Source organism: Centropristis striata, chromosome 22 (genome assembly GCF_030273125.1).
Source record: "Centropristis striata isolate RG_2023a ecotype Rhode Island chromosome 22, C.striata_1.0, whole genome shotgun sequence".
NCBI lineage: Eukaryota > Metazoa > Chordata > Actinopteri > Perciformes > Serranidae > Centropristis > Centropristis striata.
The window spans coordinates 4,938,162-4,951,798 of NC_081538.1; the positions used below are offsets into that span (position 1 = coordinate 4,938,162).

General features: G+C 41.1%; 2 protein-coding genes across 2 annotated transcripts in view; one reads left to right on the top strand and one right to left on the bottom strand.

The window, feature by feature from the left end:
- Positions 1-7,803, bottom strand: part of lrtm2a (leucine-rich repeats and transmembrane domains 2a) — a 31,156-nt gene extending 23,353 nt beyond the window's left edge. The window contains exon 1 of the mRNA XM_059325720.1: positions 7,320-7,803. The gene's annotated coding sequence lies outside the window, so the exon portion shown is untranslated. The remainder of the gene's footprint in view (positions 1-7,319) is intronic.
- cacna2d4a (calcium channel, voltage-dependent, alpha 2/delta subunit 4a) overlaps positions 1-13,637 on the top strand; it is a 118,871-nt gene that overhangs the window by 66,085 nt on the left and 39,149 nt on the right. The gene's annotated exons all lie outside the window — the stretch shown is intronic.

Here is a 13,637-nt window from a genome sequence, read left to right on the forward strand (position 1 = left end):
GACCTTCATCAGTCAGTATTCACTATTCCCTTCCCTCCTTCCCCTCTCTCTCTCTCTCTCTCTCGTTCCTTCTCCCTCTCCAGCTCTTTTCCTCCCCCAGACAAAGGAACAGAGGCATGTAGCGAGGATATTCTGCAGATGGATTTCCTGCGTGTGATTAAAGTCACATTAGCCGAGCTCTACTGGGAAATTTGTGTTGTTCTTTTTTAAATGAGCACATGAGCTTCATTTAAAGATTTCTGAAGTGCGGATGAGAACTGAAAGGAATTGGGGAAGATTTTTCTCCCTGCCTCAGATTTCTAGCTGTACATGTTTTCCTTTTTCCGTTTGCTTGGTGGTGTGAATTTATTTCAAGACTAAAAGGGTAGCACTGGCACATTTATTGTTTAAAGCATATAGTTTATGCAAAGGGGGTGTATACTGGTATTGACAATAACGTGACATAACAATCAAATATTGACATGAAAATAATCCAGCACGTTTTAGATTAATTTTAGACTATCTTCTCCTCCTTACACTCATATTTTGTGTCTACTTCATTTGGCATAATCTGTGTTTTGGTCGCAACATGAATTAAACCAGCTCCTTTCATGTGCTCCTGCACCTGGTGCGTTGCCATTTAAACTGGAATGCAGCAAAAACACATTTTAAATTGACACAACATTTTACTCATATACTGTAGAACATCAAACAAAGCAGTCGTCACACTTCAAGATTAATGCTTGTGTCCCCTGCCCATTAAATTAAACATTTCTGCAGCAATTTCAAAGCTGAGTGGAATCCATCTTTAATTCCTGTTTCAGCTTTGGGACTGTAAGTGTTGCCTTGTTTTGCATGTTGGCCATTCGTCAAATGATTCATGGCTTTGTGTTTGTTTATTTTGATTTATTTTAGGGAGGAAAACACTTTGGGTGGGAAGCAGTGTGTTACTTTACGAGCAGAAAGTAAAACCATTCAGTCGTATCAAATGTCTGCATTGATACAAAATGGTGAAAGAAGCTCGTATCAGGTTTATAGCTCATCGTTTTCGATGCCGTTTTCGAAATGAATGGGCGTGGATGAAGAAGAGAAAGCAGAGATAACGTTGAAGCAGTTAATGTTCAAGATAAATGTCATTCATTAAAAGTCAGGTGAAATTTGTCAAACTTTTATGATGTGTGCAATCACGCTGGAGCTGTATAAATGATGTATTGGAGGAGCAGCAGAAGGTCACCTCTGCAGCCACTACTGTTCACCCATCACTTCCCATCATGCTAAACATGTGGTGGGCTGGTCAGCCTGTCTGTCTGTCAGGCTATTCTCAGAAAGCTTTTTTTACCAATTTGACCTGGACATGGGGGCAGCCAAAATCAACACATGCACCCATGCACACATTCACACACACACGTGTAAATACTTGGGTGCCAAAGTGGCCTGCATGTTGGGGGAATCAAGTAACACCTCCTCCCTTTCTCTGGGCTCCTCCACTCTGCTCCTCTTCTCTCCCCTCTCCTCTCCTCTTTCCATCCTATTTTTCACTCTGTTTATCCCACTAACTGTTTCCTGTCCGCGCATAAGCCGGATTTATACTCCGCGGGGTGTTGCGGAGGCTTCATGCAGAGCCTCCGATATGCATTTCCTCCAAAATTTAACCACACACCTCAGGGCTGAGATAAGTAGAGACCACCAACTGGGATTGGTCAGCTCGGGCAGCTTTTGTTTTTTTCCCACATGTTTATGATGCAGGAAAAAAAAATGTTGATAGCGAGAAAGTGGGATGAAGAAAGGCTCAGCAATGTGCTTATTTTTATTCACGCTCGGCAAATGTGTATTTTGTGATCTATAGTGAATTAATTTACCAGTAAGCATCCCCACTGTGATCATCCCTCTCTCACAATGTAAACACTATTATTATTGTAGGTATGTGTTTATTGAATGTCTCAGTAATCTACAGCAGCTGGACAAATTTGCATTTTGCCTTCTCCAGTGAAATCTTCCAATCATGTCTCATTTACCTATAACAAAGTGAATGTAAGAATGTAAACAAGATCATTTCGATGTATAATGGATCCACAAAAGCTTGAAAATACACCGAATTCTGACTTTAGCCAAAATTCAAATACAATTTTTCACATGCGGCCCCTAATCCTTTTCAAAATATGACCAGTTGCTGTTTTAAACATGGATACGAACACCAGTCTCCTTGCTGTTTGATCTTTCCGCCACCCCTTCAGCGCCTCCTATAGGGAGCTATTTGTCCTTAATACAGGCGGCAACCTCCCTTTCTGAGTAGGGAAGCAAAGCCGGAAGTGCCTTAAGCCTGCATTCTTTCAAAATTCTAACAGGGGTCGGCAACAGCGGTTGCAAAAGAACGCCGGTCCTATCTATCTCAATACATAATGAGAGGACTTGATTTATTGCCTCAGAAAAAAATATTGTGGCAACATTATATTTGAATCGCTAGTTTCAAGTCTTATAATAATATGATGTTAATTGTGTAAATAATGGTCCCATTTAGAAGAAAGTACATGATAAAGCAGGATAGGATTTGGGGGATTGGCTACCTTGTGACTGACAGGTCGTTAACACGGCGAGCTAGAAGCGTCTATAAACAATGCGTATCAACAGCATTGTGCACGTCTAAATAGCTGTGAACATTTTTGTTGTTGTCCGTGTTGTCATCTCTTTTCTTTCATCTCGCTTTGACCCTTTTACAGTGTGCTTTCAGTTCATAACCATTCTGTTAATTTTAAAAAATGTCGTGTTCAGCGTTCGGTTGTACTAGAAGACACTCCAAGGAGTTGGCATCACCAGATACAGCTTTCTGGGGAAATTATGACATCCTAGTGCATTACTTTTCATAGGAAATGCTGCAAACCATTTATGTGTCGCGAAACAACTGAAACACATCGAAAGAGAAGCTTAAATCCTGCTGTGCCTTGAACAGGAGTGTGTGTGTGTGTGTGTGCGTGTGTTTGAACTTGGATATGTGTGCACGTCTTTGCCCGTTGTGCCTACTTGAGCCCATTTTTCATAGAATTTCATCATTCTTGTGACTTGCCTGCTTGGCTTGACTAATAGTTTTTTAATCAATATGGCTGGAATTCTGTCCAATTTGCAACCAAATTGAAATCCACCTGCACTCAAGAGGACGTCCATCCATGTGTGAAGGCAGGTTTGTGGGAGTGTGTGTGTGGGTGTGTGGGTGTGCGGAAGCATGAATGTTTGATTGTCTGTTTGTGGCCCCTGAATGAGTGACATCACAGCTGTAAACACACAGCCAAGTGATTCACCTTCAGCTCTACCCTTTACTCCCTCTTCACACACATTAGCATTTGGCAGTTTGCTGGTGTTTGATTAGAGCCTTGTTTAAGGGATCTATCGTTGTCAGATTGACAAAACAAACCACGGTATACAGTAGAATGGAAAAAGAAATAAAAAGTCATAAGAACTGCAAAGGTTAAGTGCATACCTGCTGTTGGATGTCATGTGTTTGTATGGGTGTGTGACCGCGCAGGTTGCTAACAAAGGCAGAGAGAGGCAGCCAAGCTCCTCTAAATCAATTTTTAATGGCTTTCTTACACAGGAGAGTGGAGAGATTGGGGAAACATAACACACATACGGCCACCACACACACACACACACACACACACACACACAAACACGGCTAAGGACATGGCGATAGCTCGACAAATAGAGCCACATGTGTTGACAGGCACATGGTGCAAAATATGTATATAATTACACATGCATGTCGGAATGCAGACACATACTGGACATAAACACTCACACACACACACACACACACACATGTTGTAAGAGTGTGCATGTGTCCATAAACACACGTTTTGCACATGTACATGCAGGTCACATTGTGCCATTTGGATGTGGTATTTTAATTGTATACCATGCACATTTTAAATTATTATTAATGTACTTGTTTATTGTTATGAGTATTTCTATAGTTTACCATAATGTAAATGTACATATTCAGCATTATAGTCTAGTACCTCACTCTCAATTTTCAGTAAGTGCTGCAGTAAAATACACTTTTTTTATAATCAAACCAACGAAAATGAAGAAAAAATGGGATATTTATGTGATTTTAAGGTTAGTTATTTGTTTAAGAACATCACTAATAACACTCAGACTGTTCACACATGACTGCTGCATGATTTGATCAACTGTTTTGCCGGAAATGTCAGGCTAGCCCGAGGTGTTAGCCACGTATTTAGTAGGCATGTCAAATTGCAGCACTAACCCTGGAGTTAATCAGTGATCATTATTGTTTTACAGTTTTATGTTGCATCTTTATTACTTCAAGGACATTCAGACAATTTCCATTAATTGGTAGCTAATGTAGAGAGGCTATCAGGGTGGAGTGCCTCACACCCACTGCATTATCGTATAATCACACCGCAGCTCTTGAAAGTGTATCACTCTTATATCACACCTTTTTTAAAAACAAGGTTAGAGCATATAAAGTAGGGCAATAATTTTCACAATTTGGTAATTTGGGCCTTGTGCCCTTGAAAAACATATCTGCCCTGAGGCCACGGTGGGCTTGATGCCCCGGCCGCAATGCCCCAGTTGGTTTTGCGGTTTGCCTCTTTCCTGTCAACACAGCTTTGACACCTGCGTCTTTTGAAAAAAGAAAAAGCGTATTTTGATGACATTTATCATCAGTGGTGGGTTCCATTCGAGCCTTCCATGAACCACTAACGTCACATTTCAAGCTACTGAAAGTATTTTTACATGATTCATAATATAAAGTTATTTTGCGTTGTGTTGCTGTTGCCTCTGCGTGTGCGCTGAACTAAATACTATCAACCTGTCCGGGCCGGTCAGAGGTCCAAACACACTGTTGCATATGCTGTTCGGTAGCCGCGAGCTAACATTAGCTAACAGTTAAAGTTGTTTTAATCGCACTAAGCTGTGACTTACTGTTTTGAATAACTTCCTGTTGCTAAACGCATGCAGCTTTCAAAATAAGAGCACAGTGTGTTAACAGAATCCACCACAGAATGTACAAGAAGACTGTCAAAACAAGATGCCCTTAAATAAAATATACAAGAAACCTTATTCTCCTTTAAAACAATTCTTTATATTAATATGCAATGATTGAGATCAGTGTATATGATGGAATAGTGGCATTAGAATGTGTGAGAGGCCACTAAATTTGGGCTTTTATTTACTGGCTGGCTACTCCATGTCCTAGTGGAAAGCATGTTGACAGCAATTAAAAATGACACAGTAACATAACAATAACAAAGTTCATCTATATTATATATATATATATAATATAATAGATCTATAATACAGTATCTTCCGACTGTGAAAAATGTTATGTGAGGTGTTTGCTCTCATTTAACTTCAAATTGCACAAGATTGATGCATTTTACTTTACAACAAGATGTTTCTTTACCTGCTTGACTGTTTTGACTGAGACTGCAATCTTCCTCAGAAGTGTCATTACTAGTTTTTAAACTAAATTCACTATGGAAGTGGACTAAAAATCATTGTTTTCTTTTATGGTGTTGGTGCCCTGGATTTTGGCCTTTGTGCCCTCAACAAATTGACAACACAAAAGGCCAAGTGGCCTTGCCCCTAAAATGACCAAATTCCAGTCCTGCTACAAAGTGTTTTATAGCCGGCAGATAAACCAGCAGGACAGCACACAGTGGACATCAGGCTGAGAATCAACAGGACACTATATAATAGACCCAGCCCATCAAGGGCTTCAACTTGATTGAGATTATATAAGATCCTGTGAAGGTCGAAGACTGAAGGCAGCCAAATGAAAGCATTACTGCTGTATATATTCACACTGGACTTATAACAAATAACTGTAGCTTTCTCTGAGTTCAATGAGTTGGTGTTGAACAAGACTTTAGGAAAAAAAGGGGCAAATGATATGATAATAATTGTGTTGTAATGCCAGTATAACAGAGAACAGCCAATGTAGATCCATTCTGACATAACCCCCCAGAGATACAGTAGCAGTGTGAGGTGGTGTGGTGGCCCAGACGGACCTGCAGGTCACATCACACCTTCGGATATCAGGGCACTTTTTTTTAAAAAGAGCGTAATAAAATAAATGGCTGTAAAACATTTCCTGATCATCATGATTGAGCACTTTTTGTGACTCCCCGTATATTAACTTTAAGCCTTAATGTATGGTACGAATGGATTTATGAAGTTATTTTTTCATGTCAGTCAGCGAGGTGGAGCTAGATAAAGACTTTAAAGGGATATTTCACCCTGAGAATGACTATTGACAATTTGAATATCCATTACTCATCCTTTAACTTGAATTCTTGAAGAAAACTTTTCTTGCATGCCTCCACGGTGAATGAAGAATCCAAAAAAGACTTTCTACGATTTTGGAAATATTCATTTACTGTGGAGGCATGTAAGAAAAAACATGTTTTTTTGGTCATTTTTGGGGTGAAGTGTCCCTTTAATCCACAGACTTGGCCTGGAAGCACTAACTTTTTGGGGCATTTTTGCTGGTTGAGCAGCTTTCACTGAAATGCATGGGCTGCCAGGTTTGGATACCTCATGCAATTTTTAAAACATCTATGGGTGGTACATCTGGTATATTATCCATGCATTAAATTAACCTTAGCTAGGCTGGATCTCAACTGATCCTGCATCAAGAGGTTTGGTACAAGCAAACAAAGAGTCACCATAAAAATTAAGTTTCTCTTACAGTCGAGTGGCAGAAATAAAATCAATTGCACTTATATACACATAGCATTTGAATACTGTTACCTAATATCCATATGTTGGACCAAACCATTAACTGTTTGTGTCCTGCAGGGTATGTTGTTATTTTCAAATATTAGAGCCGGCTAATATAGGAGTATTATTTATTTTAAGAGCTTTTACCCTTTGTTTCTCTTGACGTTAACTGCCTGCTTTCACATGTGTACTTCTTTCATGTTTAGCTGTAAAATATAAATAACTTTTAGAAAAATATGCCCATACTTGTGTGTGAATAAACCACTGATGCTCTCACCTTCTCCCACTGCCCACCTCTGCAAGCTTCACCCAAAAAACCACAGCCCCAAAAATCCAGTGAATGTGCATGTTGTGTGTATCGAGGAAACAGGTTAAGGGCTGACATTTTCAGCATCCACCTCCTCACAGCACACACCTTTGGCCACATAAAAAATGCCCATTTGTTTGCGGAAAAAGAAGACAAGTCTGTCCCTGTTTGCGGTCTACTTTGTGTCACATAGTACATCTTAAATTCCAGCCGTTTAAATTAAATGTGTGTGTGCGTGTGTGTGTGTATGAGTGAGGAGAAGAGAACTAACACCACAAACCAGACTTACCTTTTGACCAAATATTTCAGATAGCACCAGCCTTATAGCTTTCTGCCATCAGCCATCCTCACAAAAATATCCCAAAAATTAAAATAAAAATCAAAAATCTCAAAGACGAAAAACTGTTTTCCCTTCAGTTGAAGAAATCCATACGTTCAAGATCCCGGTCAAATGAATAAGAATAATCCTCCTTTTTGTATAGAGACAATCCCCCCTCCCAGCTTCCCTTTAACCCACCAATAAATTGTGAGAAAGGAGGGATTGTGTAGAAAAAAATGAGGGATTGTAGAAAAAAATGAGGTGAAGAGAGGCTTAGAGACACAAGAGGAGGAAAGAGAGGATAAGGTCCGTATAGAGGGAGAGGGATGGAGAGAGTTAATCCTTTTCTTCGGATCTATTCCCTATATGAATGATACGACCAGTGCCGTCCTGCTCTCTGGCTTGTGCGCTGCCGTGTGCGTCTGAGAGGCGTGAGTGTGTGTGAAAAAGAGAGACGGAGTGTGTGTGTGTGTGTGAGAGAGAGAAAGAGAGACAGCGGTAGGTTGCTGGCGTCACGCGCTTGCCCTTCTGTGTGTCGCTATGTTTGTGATTCCTGCACTCAGCACGCGTCGGAGTGTGTGTGTGTGTGGTTGTCTATCCACACATGTACACTTGAGGGCTGTCTTTCCAGTGTGTGTGTGTGTGTGTGTGCCCCCACCTCCCCTTCTCCTCCTTTCCCCTATGTGTGTGCAGTCGTGCATGTGGCAGGAGAATACGTGTGTGTGTGCGTCTTGTCAAATATAGTAACATTAGTGTATGCTGCCTCTGTCTGCCTGCAGCTCTCCCACTGTGACAGAGAGAGGATGAGGGAGGTGGAATACAGAGAGAGTGATAATACGAAAGAGTGAAAGCCAAGAGAGAGAAAAGAGGGAGTAGGAGTTGGAGTGAGGGGAGGGGAAGGCAAGGAGAAAGTAAAGAAAGAGAGAAGGAGGTGGCGAGAGAAGAAGAGAAAAGGTTGGTTGAAAAGGAATAAAGGTAGGATGAAGGAAGAGAACGAGGGAGGCAGTGGAAGGGGGAGAGAGAAAAAGAGATGCAAGAAAGAAAGCAACAGAGCGAGGGAGGGAGGGAGGGAGGGAGAGAGGGAGGGATCAGCTGATTTCAGTGAAGATGAGAATCTCCCTCTGCCACATGGGCTTTTCTCCTCCCTCGATTTTTTCTCTCCTCTTTTTCCTTTTTTTCTCCTCACGTCTCCCTCGCTCGGCTTTCATTTTCATGCTATTCCCTGTGGCAGCTCTCGTAACGGCTCGCTTTGTGTGTGTGTGTGTGTGTGTGTGTGTGTGTGTGTGTGTGTGTTTGTGTGTGCAGAGTATGTTTGTGCATATGGCTATATATGCACAAACGTTTCAGAATATGTGACCTTGTATTGCTTACATTGTAGGGGAAAAAGCTGTCCACATTTGGTCCTCACAATGTAAAATAGGGGGGAAATGTTGGGGATTATGGTTCAGGTTAGGGGAAATTAATGTTTCAGGACAATGTCCTTCAAGTTTGTGTGTTGTGTGTGTGTGTGTGTGTGTGTGCTCATTGTGAGAAAGCACAAATGTTTTCTTTGGAAGACAGCAGTGATCATTTTCGAGACAGACAGACAGAGGGAGGCTGGTGGAGTAAAGGGGTGTGGAGGGGGGATATGAACTGGTGGGGGGACTGTGTGTTTGTTTGCACACAGCATATAATTACTTGGCTGCTTCCTTACATGGATTGAATCATAGTTGACACACACACACACACATTGTGCTGCTAATGAGCATGTGAATCATTTGGCTCTGCAGTGCATCATTTCACTGCATATGAAAGCGTATGAATGTGAAAAATCTGGGCGCAGCAGCTCACTGTCTCTGAGGTCTGACACCCAGATTGGCAAAATAGTTATTATAATAATCTGAGATGCTAAAAAATATATTGCCAGATCTGTTATCCCTCCTCCATCTTCCATCTTAAAGAGCAATATTGGAAACATTCAGGTAGCAGCTTCTTGTTCAGCTGGTGATGACACTTTCACAGTTTAAAATGACCAGCATAGCAGATGATATCATCTGTTGCTAATTAACATAAATTCCATGAGTAACTTCAGGCCAGCAGTACACTTGTCTGTTGCCTGTCTCTGCTGCTAGTGTCTCCACTTGGCCAAAGCCAAGACAAATGCCATCTGTGAGGAGGAAGAGCTCCCCTCTGTAACACCACTGAATGATGGTGTGTTCACACCAAATGCAAAGCAGATTTTCTTTGCAAGGCGCGATTAAATACAAAGTCAGTGCAAAGATGCAAATAAAAAACAATTCCCACTCAGTTTCAATTTGAGTGAGAAACTGTCAGATCCCCAATATTATGGCACTTGCATTGGGATTGAGGCCAAACAACTTAATAAAGGAACAAAGAATTATGACCTGAGTCATTTGTTTCCCTCAGGCTTACAGAGCATTTTTGTGCATTTTCCACTCATTGTTTTGCTTTCATGGCCTGCTGGTTTCAGGAAAAAAAAAGTCTGATATACCCACTGTGCACCACCAAAAATAGCATACCAAATATGAGTGCAGATGAAGAAATTTAGTGGCAAGGGAGAGAGGCTGAAACAGGGAAGATATGGCTGACAGGGACTCTCCAAAACCTGAACTGCTGAGAACAAACACAAACACAGTGCCTTTGCTCAAATTACCCTCCAGTGCCGACAGGAACAAGCAGAAGAAATGTGCTTTCTCGGTCAATATAGCACACAATGAGAAATTTATTCCTTCACGTGACTGCATTTACTGTCAACACTGATTGGACGTCCACATAAAAGGGGGGAAATTTTCCCTTTAAACTAGTAACTTTTCGCAATCAAGTTCACTTTATCAACTTTGTACTCATATACAAAATTTTCACTAAATAAACTGGCTGAATCCTATATGATAAACTGAGTATAGCACATTCTAACTGGTAGTGCAACCAAACAATAAGCCCAGAATCTACAACCTATTAAAGTTGTAGTTAAATGGGACAAATAAATAAGCATTACACCAACATAAGACAGGAAATTATCATGCATTACATCATAATATGTATTTCAGGCCATATTTGTCATCCAGGTCCTCTATTTACTCGTCAGCAGCACTTGCCGTTACACCTTCCTGAGTTTGCACACATCACTGTCTGTCACCAGCTCTGTGGCTCTGCACAGGCCAATTAAAACACTAGACTGGTCAGCTGCCCAGCACACACACAAATACAACCTGAACACGAGTCCTCGGGTTTCCTGTCCAAACGTGGGCGCTTGTGCTGGCTTCATTTGTCTTGAATGTACTTCCTGGCAAACAGAAATCTGTTTTAGCTGCCAGAAGCTGCTGCCAGGGTTGGCTATATAGGACACACGCTTCAATGGTAGTTATGAAAGATGATTGGCTAGAATGACTAGAAAAGCAGAGAAGGTGCATTATGCCATTCCACATAGAAGTTTGATTTCGTTGTCTATTATTGTTGAAGGACGTTTTGAAATAGAAAGAAAATCTGTTTTTGTAACAGTGGTGTTATTATAGCTGTGTGTGTGTGTGTGTGTGTGTGTGTGTGTGTGTGTATGTGTTTTATCCCAAAGGGGCAATTAGTGCTCTAATTAGTCCTGCCCCCTCCTCTCAGGAGTGTAGGGGTCAGTGACAAGGGTGAGCCACAGTGACGCAACCTTTCAGCTGCTGAGAATTTGGTGCCAGGCTCAAGGACACTTTGCAATGGTCAACACTCTGGATTATATATAGAAACATGCTTAAAGGCCCACACTGTTGAAAATAGCCACATCTAATTTATTTTAGTGCAAAGTTTTGTTGTGCTATATTATAGATTATGATAAATTAATGTTTTATGTTGATATCTTATGCTGCCATCTGGGCCAGGTCACACTTACAAAAGACAAAGATGTTGCGTTCCAAATTGCATCTTTTTCTTTTTACTTTTATTCCGTACTACAGCTGCCCCTTACAAATAATGTATGCATACTACTGGGACACACTACTTGGTCATAACACTGCACTTTAAACTTTGACTCCCTTGTCAATGAACTGTCAACAGGCTGTCATCCATCTGTGCTCTCTCGGCGGTTCAGTAGATGTAACATATCTCCATTTTCGCAGAGGATTGTTCGTCAGAATAGCCACAAAAGTGTGCTGACTTGCAAAATGCAACCTGATGCAGAAGGACAACCTGGTATTTTTGACATACTGCATTTGACACACTGTGTATTGTGACATACTAAATCTTTTTTGGGCATTTTAAATAGCAGAGATGGAACCAAGTCATGGTTTTGCAAGATGCAAATAAGTCAAACATGCATAGTTTTAAATGTGAACAAAATTATATGTGGTATTTGTGGCGCTCAGTAACATAACATTAGTTTATTATGGTGCGGTCTGCAGGCAAGTGGGTCAGGGGAATGCCTGAAATATTAAAATAATGTAAGTTGAATCAGGAAATCAAGGGAAATTAATTGATTTGTGGCACACTTTTTTAGAAACATACTTTTAAATCTTTGGACTTTAAGTATCATCAAGTACAAACGGCTCAAGTCCAAGTGAATTTACAAGTCACTGGAGTAAAAGCCCAAGTCCAGTTGTAACTCTTTTGATTTTGAGTCCAAATCAAGTGACTCCTGTCCGTCTCTGCTAATTAGAATAGTAGTGTGCTCATTAAAACTAACCTAATATACATCAAAAGACTTCCTGGTTAAATGAAAACCAAACATGTTTCAGCGCCTTCCAAGGCATTTTAAACACTTGGTATCAAATCTCAGACTTATTTATTAGAGAACACACTCTCTAGCTTTGATCCACCATCCTTAGGCTCTCTTCATATCATCAGCAGGAGAATTTATTTGCATCTAATTGAGCTGTTGCTTCCCCATAGAGAGAGCAGAGAGAAGGCAAACCCAGTGGCAGCACTTGGACTTTATGTCTCCTTCACTGCACTCAAAATTCGATCCGTTTTAACTTTGACTTTGATTTTTGGATGACCTTTCAGCGTGCAACAGATGAAATGACAGCTGTCTGTGATGTAACCTGAAAGCAATCCCTGATGGATGAAAAGGACATCCATCCAGAAAGGTCTCTTGCACCTTAGCCCTTCTTTAACACCGGGTTCTAACTTTCATTTGCCTTTATGTTAAACTGAATTACATAAATCACTGACAGTCTTTGCCTCTGCACTGCGCTCCACCCCTTTGTAGCGAGCACCACTAATTCCTCTGATCACGAGTAGAGAGCCTTAGCATTTGGGAAAAAAGATCTAGAATTATGGTGATATTGTAGCATTGCTTTAACCAAAAATGGTCAAGTATATACAACTCAAGATGTTGGAAATGATACTCATTGGCTGCAAAACCAAGTTTATAAAAGTTAGTTGAATAAAGGCTCTGACAGGCCCAAGCTCCTTAGGCAGCTCCTTTGAGACTTTGTTCACTGATTGAGGGGGAAGAGGTTTTTAACACAAGATAAGAACGCGAGCTGAGCTTGATTTATTTGGTCCTCCAAGGGATGTGTCCACTTTTTCGGGCTGTTTATGTGTCTGGCAAAAAGACCTTCTGGCATGAGGATCCATTGTTAATGCCAGCACCTCCCGCCAAGGCGACTTTTATGGCTGGTGCTGTTCCATCAATGATGCAGGAAATACGTGTTATGAAAAATGATTACTGGCAGAGGTTTGGAGCAAGAAAGTGTATTTTTTAACCTTCCTGCCTGGCTATTATAGTCTCACCCAGCACTTCTCTGTCAGGAATATTGGTTTATTTACTATCCAGGAGGCATGATTAAATCCCTGCGCCCCTTGTTCGTTGCCTCTAATATTGATGATGTATGAATTTAAACCTATTCTGTTGCATTCATTATAAGTTGCTGTGTGAACTATATGGATGTGTATCATCACTCCCCTTTTTGCAACATCGCTCGTCCTTCTCTCCTTCTCCTCATCCAGTTCTGTCTCCTCCCTCATCTCTCTCTCTCCCTCTCTCTCTCTCTATCTTTTTAACACCCCACCCCCTCCCTCACGCTGTAATTTACTGTGCTATTGGGTGAGTGTCAGTGAAGATGAATTGGCTCTAGTCTTTGTATTAACACCAGGTCTGGGCAGGCACGTTTAGCGCTACAACCACTACAGTAGTTCCTGCGCTGAGCAAGTGGCTTCGAGGCACTATCCATCTTAACTTAAAACACACACACACACACACACACACACACACACACACACACACACACACACACAGATTGTATATGTCCATGGTGTCATCCCAGGAGTCATCGGTGTCTTTGTTCCTGTATATCAGTGTTTCCTATC